Here is a 7551-nt window from a genome sequence, read left to right on the forward strand (position 1 = left end):
CCTGCTATAGTTTCCATTTTACTTAATCCACCCAATTTTTTTTTCCTGTTTTATATATGTAGAAGAGCAAATTGGCACTATATTTTTAATTGTCTTTGGTACACAAGAGTTTTCAGGAGTCTTCACTTCAGTTGAAGTCTCTGCACATAACAACTCAGCTTCCATAGCTAGACTACAATTTGGAATAGGTATCTTTGGCATATTATTCCCACACATCTCAGCCATTGATGATTGTTAAATGATAGCATTTGACCTGGATCTGGATCTGATCAGTTTGTTTGGCATCAAATGCTTGAAGGAAACATGAGAATAGATTTGACTTGATCTCAAGGGCTTTGTAATGGGTTAAATTTGAGTGGAACATGAGGGCTTCATGTTTGTTTCAAGGACGTTTGTCTGAATTCAATAGATTTTGAAACTTGAACGAAAGGCAGTTGATGACTTGCCTTCAACAAAAGTCCTGGAAGAAGTCAATACTTAAAGCATGTGACCAGCAAAGATATAGAAAACATGGAAAATGGTTGTTAACTGAACGGATCAATAACTGAATCAGTTACTTCTGTGGGATCCAATTCAGAAATAGTTCTCGACGGTACATTAGAAAGACAAGTATTAGAGATATTATGGTAATGGTCATATGTTAAATGTAATAGTATAATTTTATGCTTTAATTTAATAAAGCTAAGTCCCTTAAATTAATAAAGTCACATGTTATAAATCATATTAAGTTAAATCAGGTTAGTCATGTCTTAATGAAACAGGGTGGTTGTACATGGTATTATCGCTCTTTATATATATAGTCTTGACAATTCCCATATTAAATTATAACAAGCAATATCTCCATTTCTTCTGTCTCTTCTTTTTTTACAAATATTCTGCTATTGTGTATGTCCATTACCCAACAACAATGGGTCCAAATGCCAAGGTAACATGAGAGTTGAGTGTATTTAATCACCAAAAAAATATAGAGTTAGTGGCAAATTCAGTTTGCATAGTGTTAGAAACAATCAAACTAAGAAGGGAATAAAATAGTAGGTGACCGAGTCAAGATATTGCCTAGCATCCATAGACTTGAGATTGAGCTGATCATATTCACTGAAGTATTAAAGAAATTATATGCATGAAACTTATACTAGCACTTTCTAGTGGAATTGATAGTGCACTAATCCGTTGCTTGCCCATATTTTGGTCTTTTTCTTACTTTGGTAACACCTTGTAGCATATCTAGGTTCAAATACTATTTTTCATTGTGGACAGTTGAATCTTGTTTCAACTCTAATTGTTTGTTGAGGGGTTTCACAAGGTTGTCACATGATCATATGTAATGCCCATTTTGACTTAGAAGCTATTTATGCTAAGGCTCTATTTTTTAGTTCCATCTTATTTATTTATGAACTCTATGTAATATTGATGCATTTAGTTGGACATGTGAAACTACTTATATAAATCATTAGATGGATTAGGTATTGATGATGGAAATGTTTGATGTATGACCTAGTGTATGACTTACTTGGTGATGATCTATCTAGTGCATGAATTATCAAAGTTATTGTTGTTTCACGTATGGCTTAAGTGGATATTATTTATTTAATGAATGACTTAGTGAAATTATGTTTTATTTCCAGTATGAACTACAAAATTGACATGTGGATACTAGACTTAATAACATGATGTTTAAGATCACTTATCTATATATATCTTGTTGTTATATATATGCATGAATGAGAACTAGCTTGCAGATTGGAATGAACTATATGATAGCCAAGATCTACTCTTCCATTGGGGAAGGTCGAGACATCTAATGAGGAAAGGTATGATGTACATTGTTCTATTACATTTTGTATCTACTAGATATGTGCTCTTATGACATGGGTAAAATGTAAATGACAAGTGACATAACTACCTAATTGGATTATTCGATGACAAGTATCCAATCAACGCTGTAGCGTGGTCCATATTAGGGTGTTAACCCTAGGAGGGGTGGAGGTACTTCCCACCGTGTAACCTCCAAACCTAGAATCGTGGGAAGGGTAGTGGTCGACACGCTCCCTATTTAGTCAATTTAGTGTGTCTTAAATTGCTACATAAGTTATCAATCCGGGAGTCGTAAACTAATGAAGTGTAGTGCACTGTATGTGCTAGACAACCCTTTTCTTACCTCACTATTTTTAGTTTTATCTTGTTTTGGGGTTTTGTTCTTGTTGGTCTCCTAAAGTGTTTTAATGCAATGGAAATCCTAGTCTAAAGTTTTAAGAATACTTTTAAAGATCAAGTGTGGATGTAAAATTCAAGACAAGGTTTATGCTTCTTATGATAATTTCCAAACTTAGAACTTAAAAGATCTCAAAACATGTTGTCTACAAAATCAAAACTTGAATAAGAGTGTGAACATGCAGCTACATAAACCAAACTAAAAATGAAGTACTGAAAATGAGGTTACTATCTCTGTTTTCCATCCTAATTGCAGAATTGAAATCTAATAAATTGCTGCACTCAAAACCAAAAAGTAAAGAAACTGGAAGCTAGTCAATGATTTCACCCATAATCACAATATTTCGTCAATTAACTTCTAAAATGGGGTTAAGCTAAAGACTCTGGAAATATCATCATATGGCATGAAAAGAATGACATCTAAATTTCACACTAATGGAAGCAAAGTCAATTAGTTCATCTATAATCACAATATTTCGTCAATTAACTTCTAAAACGGGGTTAAGCTAAAGACTCTGTAAATATCATCATATAGCATGAAAGAACTGACATCTAAACTATCTACTTGCAGACTAATGAAAGCAAAATCAATTGCTTCACCTATAATCAGAATAGCTCGCCAATTAACTTCTAAAACATGGTTAAGCTAAAGGCTCCAGAGACATCATCATATAGCACGAAGAAATGATATCTAAACTATCTTGAACAGTAAACAAATCTCACTAAATAAAAGCATAAACAACTAAAATTGAAAACTAAAGTTCAGCAGAGGAAGCAAGTCTCAAATCACTACTTGATGCAAAAACTACATTAAAAAGCTCGAGCATGACCAGACTTAAAGACCTATTCTGAAGTGTACTGATCAGTGTTAGTAGAGAATGTAACAAGCTGCAAAAACATGTACAGGATTAGAATGATTAAAATCATAAGCAAAACATGAGAAATGTACAGCTCAAATGAGAGAAAATATACATGAAAAACTATACAACACAAAAGAAGGGACTTCATATATGCAGGGGCCCTTTGCACAACTTTGGACTAACACGTTGTTACTTCAAACCACGCTTAAACAACCATGTGAAAACTAGAGTTTTGTATTATGAAACAGAGGAATATGTCTCTCAGTTACACAACAACAAAATAACGCTATATCAACAGTATTAAGAACTAACTATCTTCGTTGAAAATGCTTATATTTATAGAGAAAATGGATAACTGTATCTCGGAGAAATTTCTTTAGTAATAGACATGTGAACAGGTCAAAATCCGAGGATTCAACCTCTCGGTTGCCATGAGTAGTAAATCTATGCGAGGTGGATGTTGGATTGCGTTATGGAGATGGCCTGCAGGTGGCAAAAACAGATCCATGAGTTCAGGAATGGCTTTGGGCTTCTTTTACGTGTAGGAACAGAGTCCTAGTTGACATAGAACTCTCTATTGACCACCCTTTGACCGGTACCTTTCCTTACGAATTTGGTTAAGCAAAGAGGACCTCATCCATGTGTGGATCATTCCTGAGCTGCCCATGTGTCTCATTTCTCCTACCGACACATGTAACCTACAGAACAATGAAAATGGCTATGGAATTGCGAGTTAGCTACAGATAGTGGCTACATTCTGTAGCTGATAAACAAAACCTAGATCAAATAGCACACACAATGATATAATTTTAAAATCACTCAAATATACTCCTGAAATCAACATGTAACAACTTTTGATAGCTTAGGAGGCACTGACATGGGAAAATAGAAGAGAAAGGGTTTAAGAAAATTCTTGGAAGAGAGGTAGTTTTGGGGCTCAACACTCCCCTAGATGTGCAATGACGATTTCCAGTTGCCTGTTGGGGAAGTTAGGTCAATATAGTCGACGCTTCCACCATATTGGTTTTATCAGTAATTAGATTGGTATAGCCGATGCCACAGTATATAGCAGAAAAGGATGGATAGGGTGGGAACGGAAGTAGCTTTGGAAGGATAGGAGGATATATATTAGTTGGAGACTCTTGATGGAACGAGATGTCATTGTCTGACTTATCAAATTTTACTACTATAACTCTCTCTCTATTTTGATATGCCTTATTGTCAAACTGCTTCGAACTCATTGTATATTTTTCACTCTAACTTCGTGATGAAGTTTTATGAAGGACGAGTGTATGTAATGGCCTACTTAATCTTATCAAGCAAATTTTATTAGTGTTTAAATTACCTGAAAATATTAACTTATATTATCAAGAAATATTGGTACATACCTACATTGGCGAGACTGTAAATTTATTACTGATATAAATTTTATTTTTGTTATTATTCAATTCCCAACTGTCTTCTCAAATTTAAATTTTGATAGGATATGGTCTCCTTCCATTTATTCCAATTTAAATATCCATATCTCCAAAAATGTCCTCTCAAATTCACTTGGGAGAAGATATGGTCCTCTCCATTTAATTACCAAATTATATATCCATATCTTATCCCCAAACATTTCCTCTCAAATTCACTTGGGAGAAGATATGGCCCTCTCCATTTAATTACCAAATTATATATCCATGTCTTATCCCCAAAATGTCCTCTCAAATTTACTTGGAAGAAGATATGGTCCTCTCCATTTAATTACCAAATTATATATCCATATCTTATCCCCAAAACATCCTCTCAAATTTACTTGGAAGAAGATATGGTCTTCTCCATTTAATTACCAAATTATATGTCCATATCTTATCTCCAAAATGCCCTCTTAAATTTACTTGGGAGAAGATATGGTCCTCCCCAATTAATTACCAAATTAAATATCTATATCTTATCCCCAAAATGTACTCTCAAATTTACTTGGGAGAAGATATGGCAAGAAAAGTCAATGAAAGGATGAGGGGGTAGTTATGACATTAATGATAGGTGGTTGAGGTGGATGGGAGAAAGAGGCATAAAAGGGGAAGGATGATGAGAGGAGAGGGGGATCCTTGGTCTTGGTTTTGGTTGGTTTTATTTTGGAGGATTTTTTTTTTGGAGGAGGGATGTGGAGAAAGAGGAGGGAGATCAAACTTGGATCGAAAGAGTGTTTGTTAAACCTGGACACACTACATCTGGTTGGACTTGGGCTCAGAGGGTTAGAGAACCTGTGGAGGTTCCCTAGGCTAGGAATTACTTCCTAGTTGGCTGGGGGGAAAATCCAGTCAGGTAGTCAAGAGGAGCATAGAGCTTAGGAGCATCTCAACTAAGCTATTGGAACATGTATTATCAGTCATTTATTTTAGTTATGTAAATTATTTCAAGTTATACATGTTGCAGATAAATTGTTACAAGTTATACATGTTGCAGATTAAATTAATTTATGTTCATGCTTATGATGTTTTATAAACCCAAAATTTTCATTGTTATGAAAATTAGCGAAATTTATTTTAGTGTGTAGTAGTAGCTAGAGGACTTATAGCTGGGTCATCACAATTGTGCTTTGGCAGAAGCTCAAGCAAGTGATGTAAGAAAATTATCAAATGGTAGAGGAATGCTAGAAGATCAAGGACATGGTCGAAGCCACATGTAAAGAGATTCCAGACCTTGATGTCCGAGAGGAAGATCTAGTAGAAGAAAAGGTTGCAAAGCTCAACCTTGCAGTGAAGGGGTATAAGGACAAAATTTATGAAGTACAATTCAAGTATGAAATGAAGATTAGTGAGTCGCAAATGAAGTTGCATCCAACTAAACCACAGGAAGTAAGGGATCAAAGGGAGACTGACCTAAAGACTGTAATGGCCAACATCTCCACAGCATTGGTAGACTATGGGAAGTTGTTAAATGAAAGTTTGTAAATTTGGACTTCGCTGCAGGAAGATCCAAATGTACTGAAACTACTGGAACAAATGCACCAGTAGCAACAATAGTTAGAAGAGATTCGGGCATCTGTGAAGACCTTACCAATTACGCATAGGCTCATTAAAATCAATGAGAGTTAGGCCCTCCAGAAGAACACTGAGGAACTAAAGAAGGAGGAGCATATTTTGATAGATTGGAATCAACCTTGGTAGGATGAGGCTCTCCAGTTATCATGGGAAATGAATGAGAAGCTTCAGGAGCTTCGACAAAGGGAAACAGTGTTGGTACAAAAGGTTGCAGAACATGTAACATAGAAATTGTTTGAGGAAGCACACAACAAGGACAAGAAGGTGACATAAAATCTGCAACAGTTCAACTAGGCCTACAACAACATTGTAGCAAAAATCAGAGGCAAAGCAGCTGAGTGACTCAAGGCGAGTCACATGTGAGCATTGGGGGTCTGTTGGGCGCAGCTCAACTTGGCCTAGATTTTGATGAAGGCTCCACATTTTGGGGAGTGGAGTGTGAAGTAAAGGATGCAGTGGAGCACGGAGTGGGTCACACAGTGGAGCAACTAAGAACAAAAATGGACCTCGAAATATATGTGCTTAGGGGCGGGTCGAAGCCCCTCATTTTTGTTTAAAGAATGTAATTTCGTAAAATGTAATGGTTGTAGCTACTTGTTTTGTGGAAACCATGGTATGTGGACCATGGTATTGTAAGGATGGACCCTCAATGTAATAGTATATAATATGGTTAAATAATAAAGAAGAGAATCATCATATATCAACTTATGATCTAGATTTGAATTATGGTTGTATCTTGTTGATATGTACTTTGGAAGGAAGGTGAGGCTCTGCAGCTGAGTGCACAGACTATCTATCACTGAGTGCACAAGCTAAGAACTATTTGTTGTACAAATTCTATATTATAAGAAATAGTTCTTGTGGACGTAGTCCAACATTGGGATGAAGCACAGTAAAATATGTGTTTTCATGTGTTTATTTTCTTATTATATATTGTAGTGTAGAAATTGTACTTTATTTTAGTACAATCAAGTTTTATGGACGTATATGATATGTTTTAAGTGATGAATTTAATGTGGCAAAGTAATATATGAATGCGAACTAATTTATAAATGTTAAGTACAAGAGAACACAAAAATACCACATCGCAAAATCCCTCAAGGCTATAGAAACCTAGCTCTACATCCTCCCATAGTCACTTCGGGTGAGACTTCGATCTGCTTACAAGTCGTTGTCGAAAGGGCCAATGATTGAGGGTTTTGTTGGTGCGCAATAAGAGATCGAACCTGGGTCAGCCCAACCTAAAGTTGATAAATGAGAAATATTTAAATATTGAATACTTAAAATCAGGCAGAGGAGGAGAATACACTTCAAGAGAGTTTAAATAATTCTGTGAAGAGCATGGCATTATGAGGCAGTATTTTGTGGCTTGAACTCCACAAAAAAATGGTGTAGTCAAGAGAAAGAATAAAACAATCCAGGAAATGGATAGAGCTAAGATGAATGAAGCA

The sequence above is a fragment of the Pinus tabuliformis genome, chromosome X, assembly GCF_031772625.1.
Source record: "Pinus tabuliformis cultivar Carrire ecotype Pingquan chromosome X, CPIR1, whole genome shotgun sequence".
NCBI lineage: Eukaryota > Viridiplantae > Streptophyta > Pinopsida > Pinales > Pinaceae > Pinus > Pinus tabuliformis.